Below are 14,160 nucleotides of genomic sequence, written 5' to 3'. Positions count from 1 at the left end.
GAGACTCCTCTCCTGGCAGGTGATGCAGGGCTGTGGTGGTGCTGGCTCTGCTCAGTGCCCTTCAGCAGGGCTGTGCTGTTAGCTCTTCCCATCTAGGGTCCCACACACCAGAAAGGAGGGGATGGGAGAAGGTGACAATGAAAACATGGGTCAGAACAGGGCAGTGTGGGGCAGAAACCAGGGACCAGTGTTGTGCCCAGCAGGTGGGACAGGTTTGCTCACCTCAAGGTCAGGCTGGGACCTGCTATGAATTTACAGAAGAGAAAGACTTCCTCTAAACAGCACCTTCTGGCCTCTAGCGCATCCCCTGGGGTACCTGGCTCTGCATCCCAGGAAAGCCAGGTCACATTCCCTGAGTTTTCAGCCCAGAAAAGCCAGCTCTGGGTGACAAAAGGTTCCTGAAGTCACTGAGATAGACAGCTGCTGTTTACAGTTTCCCATCAAACTAGGGAAAACAACTGCTGCTCCTGTGCTGATCTGCCAGCAAGAGCCTTTTGTCTCTCAGAAGGTCCCACTAGTTGGAAGAAACTTTGAACCTCATTGTTAACCCAACTGGGCCTCAGTTCAAGATGACTGGGACATGGAGTCCTGTGTTTTCAGGAGTACTTCCCATTGCAATAGGGTGGGCAAGAGCGACACCCAGAGAAAGGAAAACATGGCCCATGTGGGTGGGGGGCACAGAAGAAGGGTAATGAGGAGGGGAAGGAGCTGTCACCTGGGAAGAGTTACAAGCAGAGTAAGGCTTTTTCACTTATCTGGACACCTCTCTGAGGCAGTCTGGTATTAAAAGGAGTCCATAGTTTTACATTACCACTAATGACCACATCAAAACTAGCAGAATTTGGGGCCAAGCTTCAATGAACTAGAGAAGGACCACATCAACTGCTTGTCCCCCATGAGCCAAGTAAGACCCCGCCCATGTCTCCAGGAGGGGGAATGAGCTAATTACTGAAATGCCTCTCTTCAGCATGATCTCTCTGACCTGAAACCCTCCAGAGACTTCAATCCAGACCAACCTCATCTTGCTGATGCCGAACTCTTCCTCCTTGTCTTGATCTTAGTGATTGTCTTGATCTTAGTGACATGGTTTAGGGGTGGACTTGGCAGTCCTGCGGTAAAGGTTGGGCTTGATGAATTCAAAGTTCTTTTCCAACCTGGTTTATTCTATGATTCTATGGTTCTATGACCTCTTTCTCCCCACTTTAGAGGTTTCCTTGTGAGGTGTGGGGGGGTGTCGCTCATGGTGCCTTTTATGTCACCTCCCACATCACCCCTTCCCTCATCCAAACGTTCCCCGGCGGCTGCATCCTCTCCTATGCCGGGTTCAGCGCCTGGTGGCACCACAACCTCCCGGGATGGGGGAGATCCTGTCTCTTAGCAACGCTGTATCCCAAAGGATGATGCAGGATGGAGGTGGGTCCCCCCCCACCGGAGCAGGGCGCAGTGTTGGGCTTGCGCCGGCAGGGGGCGGCAAAGCGGCGCGGCGGCCGTCGCCTCTGCCCTTTGCCGCCCTCTTCTGGCCAAAGCTCAACACTGCGCCCGGTAACCGAGGCCGGTTCCCGATATCCCGGTGGATTCACCCAGCGGAAGCGGCTTCCCTATGGCCACACGCGTGTCCCGGAGCGGCAGGGACGTGGAAGCGGAGGTGGGCAGGGCAAGGAGAACAGCGGTGAGTGCGAGCATGACCCCCCACAAAGGGAAAAGCATCTTCAGGGAACGGTGGGGTGGGGAGGGTGGTTCGTCCCCAAAATCCCCCCAGGATTGGTTGTACCGGGGCTGTGTTGTCCCCTGGGCTGGAGGGATGGGGTGTCTCCACGTGTATCTGCTGTAGGATGTGGGATGGGGTGCTCGGTGTGATGCACGCACATCTCTGCAAGCCAAGCAGTGCCCCAAGAGGTGTGACCACCCCCAGGAACACCATCCTCTTATAAATCCTGTTGCTTCAAATGACTTGAAGATGATTTCTTAAACACTGCTGAGTTTAAAGAAGGCTGTCTTTCCCTGGAGAGCCTCCCGGAAGGAGCACTGGGAGATTAAGCTTGTGCTCAAGCGGCGTTGTGCTGTCTCAAAGGGCTGTGATGCTTGTCAGGCTGTTCAGGGGAGGACTTGGTGTGTGGATTTTGGAGGATCTGAGGCCTGGCAGGGGGTTTGCCACAAGGGTTTTTGTGCTATCTGGTTCCTGCCAGCTGCTTCCTTGTCCAGTGCCTCTCTAGCTTTCTTCTGTGTAACAGAGCAGGCTCAACTCTGTGGCATAAATCCTTTCAACCACCATCCAGTGGTGTGTAACACACGAACCATAGAAGCAGCACTCCTGCCAGGCTCTAAGCAGTGCTCCTTTGCTCGGACATGGGCAGAGGCACTGGGCTTGCTGGAGTTCCCCGACATAGAGGGAAGGCTGACAAGCAGAACTAAAAAGGTGTGACATGGACAGCCCCATTCAAGCTCACTTGCAGGTCATCTTGGTCTGATGGACAAGAATTGCACTGTGAAGGTTTCAGGCTTTTCTTGGCAAGCAAAGTTTGTAACTTCTTGCTTGTCCCAGCAAAGTTGTCTGGTTGGGACAGGGAGCTCTTGCTATGAGCAGCAGTCTTCTAGTGCTATTGAATGTATTCAGCTTCAAGTTCACTGTCAGTCCCTCTGGGTAGTGCTCGTAGGAGGAAAGCAGACCTTGCCTGTTGGTTAGAGTACATCTGCTTTTACCTTTCTCCACACACTTTGGGGGAGATAAAGGCCAGGTTTAAGAGTATCAGAATATTTGCTAAATTAGGTTGCTTTTCTGAAATATCTTTATTTTTAACTAAAGGAAAATGTTTATCACACGTTCAGAACTAAATTCTTGTTTGCGGATTTAAGATGATTCCTTTAGTTAGAAATGCCTTTGCATAGAATGAAAGACACTCTGGAGTAAAATAATCACTGTCCCAAAGCGAGTGCTTCTGGTTCTTTCTGCCCAGCAAAAATCGGCACCAGTGGGGCAGGAAAAGGGCAGATATGGTTCCTGGGTTCAGCGTGAGGGGCTGAACAGCGCTGGGGCTGTTGCCTGGGCTGGCAGAGGTGGTGTGTGATGGGGTGGCCTTTGAACAGGCAGCTTGTGCACCTGAAGTCAGCTTGTGCAGCTCAGAGACGGCGTCAGCCTGCACCCTGCTGTCGGCAAAGTGAATTTCACTGTTGTGAGGCCAAAGGCATCGATCGTCCCATCGCTCCTGCTGTCACCAGGAGTGGACTCGGGCAGCTCTGGGGTGGAGATGATGGTCTTTTCTGTCCCAGTGCTTCTTGTCACCCCATGGTGATGGGCTTTCCCCATCCAGCAGCGTCGATCACCCTCCTGGACTGCTGCCTGAATCTGCCCTGCCTGATGCACAATGTAGTGACTTCTTCTGCCCCAAAAGCCTTGTCCCTCCTGAAGACAAGTGCTAGCGAGCAGCCACTGTACCAGCCCTAGCAAAGACGAGAGAAACCTTTCTCCACCTCTCACCTTCGTCGTATGCAGGTGAATGAGCTCCCCCAGCCCAGAGCAAGTGCCTGAGCAGCTGAATTCAATGCCAGGCAGTTAAAAGGACACTGTGGGTGATGAAAACTCTGAGATTAAAAGGAAGCTGATGTGGGGATACTCACAAAATTATCTCAATGGCTTTTCTCAGGATGGGCTCAGCTGTCAGGTCAGACCAGAAACCCTCAGTTCAGGGTCTGTGAGGGGGCTGCCAGGGTTCATACCTGAGTTCATTGCTGCCCCAGGCTGCTTTTTGCAAGTCTGAGTCTAAGAAAAACCATACATAGCAGAGAGACTGTTCTCTGGAGGGGTTGAAAGCGTTCTGCAAAGGGACCTGGATGGTTTCCTGCTCCCTCCTTTGAGAGCAGCAACAACAGGGAACAGGGTTTTGAATGGTGTCCTGAGACCTGGTGCTCTGGGTTTCCGTTCCAGCACAGGGTGCTAAGCCAAGAAAACTGCCTGTCCTGCCAAGGCTGGGTAAGAAACTGGGCCCTGGAGCAGCCGGTCAGCAGCATGGCATTAACTCCTCTCTGCGGACAGAGTGAGGCTCCTCTGAGGAGGATGCTATCTGCAGCATTTATTTTCCCTGTTTCTTTTTGAAAGGCCCCTCATGCCGGGCTTAGCTGCAGCCTGCTGGCTGGCTGTTGGGCTGTGGAGCTTCTGGAGATGCTAATGCAAGCTCAGTGATGATCCATATTCACTTCTTTATCATGTCCTCTCTGGACAGTGTTCTGCCAATGGGCTGAAAACCTGGCTGGGTGAAAGGTGCTGAGGTGCAAGGAGCTGAGCCGGGCTAGGTGAGCTTGAGCCAGTGGACGAGGTGGCCTCAGCAGCAGGGAGCCTCAGAAGCAGTTTACAAGCATTGAACTTGTTCTGGCACTTCAGCAGTCAGGCACACCAGGAATCTTCTTATGTTTTCCCTTTTTGGGTTTAGCAGATCAGGTAGAAGGGATCAGCTGTTGGGTTTGGGCACGCATATCCCATAGGCTCCTGGGGGCAGGATATTGCTTCTGGTAGGCAGGTACACTGCCTGTCAGCAGCGCGTCTCCATCCGAGCAACGGAGAGCTGCTCTGCTTTGACTGGGGACCACTCGTCCCAGCTGCTCACCTGAACATGGTACATGTCTGTGCTGAGCTGTCTCCTGTCAGGTTACACGTGTGCATGGACAAACTGCCTCTCCTGTATCTGCTCCTCCTGCTGTGGTGACCAGATGTCCTACTCTTTAGTGATGTTGTCCTACTTTCAAGTAGGTTAATCTATTTTTGCCCGGCCCAGAGTGTTGGACTGTCCTTTGTTGTGACTTTGTCTTGCTACATGTCCTCTGCATGGCTTTCCTGTGGCAGAGGTAGGAGATCTGCAGGTTGTGGTCCCAAGCAGCACGAGCTGTTTCTCTTTGATCTGATTCCTGGGGGCAGCAGTTGGTACTTGATACCAATCAGTCTTACAGACAGGGTGTGGGCTCCACGGCCCAGTGCATGGGTTTGAGCCTGCCTCCTTAAAGATGATGAGATGCTGAAGGACCTCAGAGGGAAGGGTCAGACTTCCAGCTTGCTGTAAGGGTCTGGATGTCCTTGCACTGGCTGGCAGTCATGTGAAGGTAGTTCTTGTTTGCATGTCTTGTCTTCAAGCACTCCCAGGAAGTGGAAGAGATGTCTGAACAGAGAAGGGAAGATGGATTTTCAGGGCTGAGAGTGAGCTGAGGATGAGGCTGGAGCCTTGTCCTGTAACTGAAAGCAAAAGGCAGGTTGAAGCCTAGGTACTGCAGGGAACCGACTTCCAACTCCCAAGCCTTCCTCTGCAAATACCTTGTCTTTGGCTTGCCAGCGCCTGCTGATCCTGATCTCTGACACTAGCTATTCCTAACCACTAGTTTGTTTACCCTTTAAATTTAGTTTGAAGACAGTAGATTCTTGTTTAAGGTAGCTTGGACATACTAAGGTCTGCATGCGTGAATGGTCTCTGAGCTGCCTGAGATGGACGCTAAGAGTCCTGGCATGGCTGCAAGGCTGTGGTCATGGAAAAAGGCAAGTGAGCTGGGCTCCCCTGCCAGGTAGGCTGTGCTGTGCTGGGAAGAGAACACAAGGGGTGGAAACTGAAGGCCAATGAGCTTTGGACCAGTGCTGCAGTTTATTTATGGCCTGCTTAGCAATCTCAGGCAGGCAGTGTGGGTTAAGGCATCTCCTGTCCTGGATTGACAGTACAGATCCAATTAGCCATGAAAGCCTCTAATTATTTGTCCTGAATTGCTCCAGTGGTAACCAAGGCTCTGCTATCTCCTCCTTTTGTCTGTGTCCCAGCTGGAAATGCCCCAGTGTCCCTGCATCTAGAGCAGCAAGTGTGATGTGTGAGCAGAGTCAGCACAACCTAATCAAAGGGGACAGGCCCTGTGAGTTAATGAGGGGCTGGACCTGCGTCGTTAACTTTGGAAAGTGTTCTAAGCCCTGTCCAGAGAGACAAAGGACTGAGATTTTGTGTGACCAAGATAAGGCTCACGGGATGAATTGCTGCAGTGGGAGAGCTGGATGGAGATGCTGCAGACCATGGGGAGGGAGCGGGGTGGCTGTCAGAAAGGATTTGAAAGCAGAAGGTCCCTTGTATCTGTGCAAGGCAGTCACGTCCCTCGCTGAGTGCAATATCTACCTCCAGACCAGGTCACATATTCCCACGTTTCATTCCTTCCTTTGAAGCTCTGCTGCCAGGAGAGTGCTCAGGGCTCAGGGACAGCAAACCGTCCCCTTGCTCTGCCTGTTCTCTGCAGCCTTTGCTGTTGCCAGCTCTCCAGAAGGGCACCTTACCTGTGTGAATGACACAGTGTGTCTGGCCCCAGTGTGTCAGCCCCAAACCCTTCTTGCTGCTTGTCTGTGCCTGGTTCACCCAGTTGGCTCTGCAGCATATCAGACTGATGGAGGTGATTGTCCTGGGGCAATGCCCCCCCCCGTCTGGGACAGAAGCTGGGTCTTTAATGCTTGGCCAAGCCAACAGCGCTGTTGCGGCTTGGCTTCTGAGGTGGGGTTACACAAGCGAGGACCGAGGACTTCTTTTTCCCCAGACATAGGTACTAAGTTACAGCTGTGGATTCTCAATGGTGAAACTATTTTAAGGTGAAAAAGCTTTTCAGGGCACTTATGGCATCCTCCCACTGATTCTGGGCGCTCATTGTGCAAAAGAGGAGTCTCAGCTGTCTGCGAGAGAAAATGTGTCATTTATGTTCTTAGTAACCTTAACTCTGACCTAAAACGACAGCTAATAGCTCTCGGATGAGGCAGGGGAGCCAGGCTTGGTTTTAAAGCAAAATTTAACATAAATAATATTCAGCTCCTGTATCAGGGGTCAGCTGAGGGCTCCCACCAGTGTTTACAGGTCACAGGGTCCCTCAGAAATGGGGTTTACATCACCATCTTGAGATGCTGCCAGAAGCAAGCACAGCTTTGCTCACCACGTGCATGTTTCCTCTTTGTGTGGACGCATGAGGCCAGTCGTGCAGCAGACCCTGTCAGTGCCATGGCTCTGCCTGAGCCTGAGAGGAAGGGGAGAATCAGCAAGAGTGCCCATCTTGGGGGAAGCTGCGAGCTGCTCACAGGCATCCCTGGTGGGACCCAGGTTGCTGGAGCACTGAATCATAAAATCACAGAGTGGTTTGGATTGAAGGGACCTTAAAGCTCATCCAGTTCCAACCCCCTGCCACGGGCAGGGACACCTTCCACTAGAGCAGGTTGCTCAAAGCTCCGTCCAACCTGGCCTAAGATCCTAAGATCTCATCTCAATCTCCCCTCTGGCAGGTTAAAGCCATTCCCCTTGTCCTGTCCCTACAGGCCCTTGTCCAAAGCCCCTCTCCAGGTTTCCTGTAGCCCCTTTAGGCCCTGGAGCTGCTCTAAGGTCTCCCCTTCAGGAGCCTTCTCTTCTCCAGGCTGCCCCAGCCCAGCTCTCTCAGCCTGGCTCCAGAGCAGAGCTGCTCCAGCCCTCGCAGCAGCTCCGGGGCCTCCTCTGGACTCTCTCAAGCAGTCAAATACACCTCTCTGACCTCCATCCGAGAAATGTTGAAACAGAACCTGTCTCTGCCAGGGCCAGTGTGGGTCTAGCAGGGCTAGGAAGCAGCTTGAGGCCTCGGTGTCCTTCCCTGCCAAGTTCAAACCAGAGAGCTTCCCCCATACAAATGGGGATGAGGGGGGCTGGCTGTTAACATACAAAAACTGTTTCTTTCCTGCCTGCTTGGAAAGTGGAGCTATTGAATTTTAAGCAGCAAAGACAAAACTCTGCTGAAGAGCTTTCTTCTGTGCTTGCTCAGTGAAACCACTGATCGCAGTGATGGGGGGAGCCCAGGAAGATGCCAGGCTTGGCCTTATTAATGACTCTGTTGTTGTCTGCTCTAGTTTGTTGGTCTTTGCTTTGCCAAAGCAGCAACTGTTTTATCCAGAGAAGCTCCCTTGTGAGCTGTCCCTATGGCAGGAGCTGTTCCTCTTTGTGGCTGGGTTCACAGCTCTGGCTCTTGGACCAGCCTGTGGAGTGATGCTGGACTAACAGGATGCTCTGGGGACCTCCTTTAGGGCCACAACACCTGAACTTGTGGGTCTAGGGGGCATAGGTGAGAGGAGGCAGTGGCTCTGTTCCACCAGGAGCTTTTCCCCTCTGGCTTTTAAGGGTGCCCAGTCTCTACCTCAGTACCCTGAGAAGGGGCACCCACTCCTCCTGCCTGGGGAGGAGATGTGGCTGGGCTGGGGACACAGTAGTAGCCAGACTCATGTTCTTCATCCATCAGTTTGACCATCTAGCAAAGCAGCTGTGCAGTTCTGCCCTGCAACTCCTGTTTCCCACCCCAAGCTCAGAGCATCAGGCCCTGTTGCCTGTGTTTTTCTCCTTGAACCACCTAGTTTTAAAATAGAGCAATTATCTTCCTTCAGAAAGGAGCTTATTTGCTCCAATCTAGGGCAGTTTGGCAGCGCAGCAGCCTGCACAGCTCTCGCTGGGAGCAGGGTTGTGTTCCCAGCATGGGTGCTGCTCAGAGGCAAGTGGGGTCACATCTGTGGCTGGGGATGACAGTTGGATTAGTGGCTCAGGGGCTGAGAAGGGGCATTGCTGGGCTTGAGCTATGTGAGTCCTTGGTCCCAATGATGTCTTCATAACCACACACATGTCAGGGGGTGCAGGCTTGGCTCTTTGGCAGCAAGGCCAAGACATTCTGCCAGGGTTCACAGCTCTTCTTCCATGGCCAAGCCCTGAGAGATCTCCAGAGGGGGAAGCTTACCTTGTCCCTGGGTCTATGTGATAGGAAAACACAGACCTTCTGACTCTCTCCTACATGTGTATCAACAAGTGATAGATCTGCTGGGCTGGCAGGAGCTTTGAGAGGTGGCCTAGTCCAAGGCAGGACCAATTCTTATGTAGGTTGCTGCCAACAGAGGCTTCTCCAACCTGCTCCTAAAATCCCTGCCTGTGACCCCTATCTCTTGTGCAAGATGGGGAGTGAATTGGCTGTGAATTGGGGTACATAATTGATTCTGGGATTAAATGCTTGAAATGCAAGAGGCCCTTTGCAGTGATGAGTTCAGTGATGGCGCAGATTTGTGCTGGTGTCAGCTGCCACACTGGCAGTGGTGGGAAGGGTTTACATCCTTGCATCACATAGATCGCCTGATCTCCTCTGCCTTAGGATCCTTCTGCTGCCTCACAAGCCTGCACCCAGCTGTTGTTTAATTAAACAGTAAGCAGACAGATATTCACAAGGAAAATGCAGCTGTTTTATTCTTTATGTGTCCTCGATGCTTTCCTGACATCGTGTCTGGGGACAACAACTCTAAGCCTTGAATCTGAATTCTTGTTTTGCAAAGCTGGTTGTTTTAATTGGGAACAAAGCCATGGAACAGTGAATGTCCCATGTCAAGCAGACTGGCCATGGGGTCAGAGTGGAATGATGCCTTCTTTCTGCTTTGTACTACCCAGTGGATCAGCTGGGGCAGGGTTTAAGGCATTGCCTCTCTGAGAAAGAGTTTCCCTTGGGAACAGACAAACCAGGACAGGACTCTGGACTTCCCCTGCAGGACTGCAAAGCTTTCACCCCAGATCATAGACCCCTTAGATGCTCTCAGGGTTCAACCCACCAGCTTTGTACACTGAACCGCTCCATTGCTACAGAGCAAATGCAGTGGTACAGATCCAGTCACTGCTTTGCTAAAGCCTGGAGGCAGATTAGTGTCAGTCTTTTACTTGGCATCTGCCATCTGTGGCATCTTTGACCAAAGCAGAGGAGTGTTCATGGATTAAGCTCCACTGCACTCCTCCTACAGTGATAATGTGTATTTTCATACTGGAAATGGAGATTTGCAGAGGTGAAGGAAGTCAGAGCTGTGGGGAGGGAGAGGAAAAGAACCCAGGAAAGCTGTAAAGCTGCCATTTCAGTTTGCTGTATTGTGCCCTGAGAACATCATCATCGCTGGAGCTGCTACCCAAGCTGCTCAGCTAATGGGAGCTTCTGGAGATTTGCAAGTAGAAGAGCTTTAAACAAGGGATAGTGTGGGTTGAACCTGACACCCCTTCAGGCTCTTCCTTCTCTTGGTCCCTGACCCACCAATAGGCATCTCTTCAGTTTTGCATATAACATGACCTATTGTATAAATATTTAGTCGCTCTGTTGGGAACATTAATTATAAATAGAGGCAAAGCTTTCGAAAGCTGCCTGTAGGTCTGGGCACCCAATTTCTGTTAATTTTAATGAGAACCAGGCATCTAAATCCCCTTTGGTGGCTTTGAGCATCTCAGGGAAGAAGCTTCGTCTGACACTTCCCCCCTTAATTCTCCCCACTCTGCAATTTAAGAGTGAGATTTTGCAAATACCTCACAAATCCTGCAGGTGCCTGAGTTGCCCTTGTGTCATCATTCCCTGCTGAGGATGGTTGGCTGGTAGCTTCAGAACTGTTCATAAGAAGTTCATTTCATCCATCCCATTAGTTCTTTTCCTGTGCATCCCCTGGAACAGCAATGCCTGAATGAACCCCCAGCCTGCGTGGTTTTTGACAGAGAAGCTTTGATGCTTGCAAATGATGGCTGTGTGGAGCAGGTCTGAGATGAGTGATTGAATTAGCTGACTGATTAAAGATGTACTGTAGCTCAAAAGACCTGATGGCAAGTGTTCATGTAGGCAACTCACATGGAAGGGAGCACGCATGCATATAAGGTGTGTATTTGTGTGTGCATGGGGAAAAACAGCCAGTGAAATGCGGCAAACACCTAGAGCCGCTTCTTAAGCTCAGCATCCTTTCAAAAGCTCCAAATCTGCTGCATGATACTCAGCAAAAGCTGACACTCAGCGTGGTTGTGGAGATAATGATTATTTAGACAGGCATCAACAGTGGTTTAGGAAATGGAAAATGAGTTAAAAGGTAGTGCAGGGTGAGGAACTACTCAACCGCATCCTAGTCCCTTACCGACCCGTGGCTGAGGAATGATAAACTCTCCTGTTGAATACACGATTCCCATTCTCTGTGCTACAGACATGTACTCATGGTGTGGAGTAGCCCCAGGGATGCCAGCTCCATGGGAACGTGTCCTGTGATGGAGATTTCTGAAGAACATGAACCCCAGTGAGATTATCTATACATGGTTGGAAGGATGGAGAAAGGAAGCTTGATTATGGCTGTGCCCTTAATGCCGTCAGTGATGGCAATGGCAGATGTGTTAAGGCATGAGAGACAGTAACAGCCTTTCCAGACCTATCTCGGCTTCCTTCCCAGTCTCCATATAATGAATTGTCCCTTCCCAATGCTTTACAGAACTCCAGCTCTGCTAGAACATACGCAAAATATCTGGAAGTGAAATGAATGGGAAAAATACAATTAAAAGAAAGTTTCTTTGCAGATGAAACGCATTTTGTCAGCTCAGCCAGTTCACAGCTTCCCATGGGAGTTTCACACAGGGAAAAAATCACGTCAGAAAGGTTACAGTTGTAGTTCTTCATTGCAAATGCTCTTATTCTGATAGTTTACTGAAATAGATTTTTTCCTAAATTGTTTAACTGCTCCTCATCTCCCTACTAGCAGAAGATCACTATCGTCCCCTGACTTCCAGCTCAAAAGAGATGAAACATTGGGCTACAACTAATTGCTTTATCAGAGAAAGTATTGGTTTAGTCTCTCAGTCCAGCCACTGAATAATTTGTTCTTTGCCCCTTCCAGTGCCATTAGCTGTAGTGATGTTTGGTGTCTGTAATGGCTTCAGCCATGCAGTTTTGTACTCCCTGTCCCAGTTCCAGTGGTCATTTCAACAAGATTAAATGCTACAGCTACAGTAGTCCTAAGGGCACCCATAGCTAATGGTAATTCATTGGCATCTGTGCCATCTCTCCATCAGCATCCCAAAATGTCCTTTTATTGAATCCACTTTAGCAACCCAGGGGCACGCAGAGCAGAGAAGATGCTGGGACCCTCCTCTCAGAGGTTCCTGTAGCTGCAAGCCTTATCGTTGCTAATTGTCCCACTGCAACCTGACGCCTTCCCAAATGTGGAAGCCCCATGCTCTCTGTGCATCTGTTCCCCATATCTCCAAGCCAGGCCCTAACTGAAATGTCAGATCATTTAGGTGTCCCTTTCAATATTTATAGACAATATAATACAAATCAGTTTGTCTTTAATCCCTCTTCCCCTATCCCAGTGGAGTGCGGGGGCTGGCAGGAGCCCCTAGCAGAGGTAGATCTTTATGATTCTATGATTCTATGACCTGGCAAATGCCTGTGGTTAAAGAAGGAAAGTGACTCCTCTGAACCATGAGTCAGATTTGGCTGTCACTGTAAACAATGAGCTCTGTAGAATTGTATGAACAAAGTTATTGGTAAGCACCTTTACAAACATCTGAGGTTGAAATGCAGGGAAGTGGGTAGAAAGGAGGTTGTGCAGTTGTCCCATAAATCAGTGCCATTTGCCTGGACAATAAACAGACATCAGAAATCTCATTTCCAAAAGTAAATAGGACATCCTTGGTGGTACTGAAACACAGTGACACAGGCCTGAATCACAGGACACCCTAGACACCCCGGGCTGGCAGGACAGAGAGCTGGAAATGGGACCTTCATAGTAATCCAAGAGCCAAGCAGTGCCGGGAGAAAGCCATGCTCTGCCTGTCACATCCCCTGTCTGGCTGGTGGAGACAGTGCTAAAGATCGTGGTGAGCTGGGGAGGTTCCACTGTTCCACTGGAGATGCAGCAGAGCTTTGCCTCCCTGTGAGATGGCAATGGGGCAGACAGTGCCTTAGGGATAACTCCAGACAGCAGCAGTGGGGCTGTGGGCATCTCTGGAAGTTGATTTCCCTTGGCTATAGGGAGTGGATTTGCTAACAGAGTCATAGCCTTTTTGCCTCCGAATCATCAGCCTTTCCTGTGACACTGTCCACATGCTTGTCCTAAGACACAGCCAAGGGCTACTCTTCCATTTAGGTTCAAGTTGATCTGCCCCAGCACTGATGTATCCCTGCAGATACATACTACCAGATTAAACTAGGGGGCTGGACAAATAGCTTCCCTAAACAGCTTCATAACAAAGTGAAAGAAAATCCATGTTCCCAGAACAGCTTTTCAGCCTCAGGGATAGATGCTGAAGGATTCGTGCTGCTGCCAATAACACAGCCTCAGAGTTTCTAAAAATGACAGATGATAATTTTCTGTTACCAAAAGTATTGCAGTGAATTTGGTGTGATTCTGTATCAGACCTCAATTCGATAGATAAAGGTGAATTGATTCCTGAACTCAGAATTAATGGTTACTTAAATGACCTAATTGCATTTGTTACGAGCAGAATGTAACCCTCAATTGATAATACATATGCAAGGCACTTTAAAGTGGTCAATTTTAGTAAGTTGAGAACAATTACAAGCAAGAAATGGAGGAAAAATGGAGATAAAATAACGTGTGTTATGCATGAGGGTTGTTTAAGAAAACTTTGATAGATGCTGTCTCCTCCACAGCATGCACACAGTTTTGCAGTCATCAAAGGTATTCTTAGGTGCGGATCTATCATTGTTAAGGAAGAGAAAGCAGAAATAATAACGGTAATAAAAAAACCAAATAGAAAAAGAAGGGATTTGGCAACAAAAGCTATGAATTAACTGTTATGTTCTGCAGAGACCTGGAAGGCTAATGTGAAAGAGCAGTCAATGAAAATGATGTTTACTGACGTTAAAGACTGTAAGAGAGTGTATGTGTATTTAGATGCATATATGTCAGGAAGAAAATACATGCTGTGTGTTGGTTTTAGATCAAGGTGGTGAAAGAGTCTGCTCTGATACTACAAAAAAGTGTCCAGCCAAAGATACATAGCTCTGGAGAAATGTAGTCTGATGGGTTCATGTCTTACAGAGATGATGGGAAGCTGCTTGCTCCAGTAGTAACCAGGCAGCATGTTAAATGGCAACTGGTAAACTGAAATGTTTGTACATACCTGGGACTAGGAGGAAACTGCATTGAACTGTTTCATAAGACATGGCTGAGAAATCCTTTTAGGGTGTTGATACTTCATGTGTGGAAAGGTGTATTTGTACCTCAAGTTAGACGAAATGGGGTGGTGTTTGTTTAGGTGAGATGATGAATGGCAGAGAGGGGGAGACTCGTTGCACTGGGATATAACCAAATATGGAAGAGATGCTGCATTCTGTAGCCAGAAGAACAGCAGAGTCCCTGCTGGACCTCCC

General features: G+C 49.7%; 1 protein-coding gene across 1 annotated transcript in view; it reads left to right on the top strand.

The window, feature by feature from the left end:
• Positions 1 to 1,548: 1,548 nt before the first annotated feature.
• Positions 1,549 to 14,160, top strand: part of PSD2 (pleckstrin and Sec7 domain containing 2) — a 74,526-nt gene continuing 61,914 nt past the window's right edge. The window contains exon 1 of the mRNA XM_030504739.1: positions 1,549 to 1,669. The gene's annotated coding sequence lies outside the window, so the exon portion shown is untranslated. The remainder of the gene's footprint in view (positions 1,670 to 14,160) is intronic.

This window comes from Strigops habroptila, chromosome 12, assembly GCF_004027225.2.
Source record: "Strigops habroptila isolate Jane chromosome 12, bStrHab1.2.pri, whole genome shotgun sequence".
NCBI lineage: Eukaryota > Metazoa > Chordata > Aves > Psittaciformes > Psittacidae > Strigops > Strigops habroptila.
The sequence above is the reverse complement of the archived record's forward strand: the minus strand, read 5'-3'. Positions and strand labels throughout refer to the sequence as shown.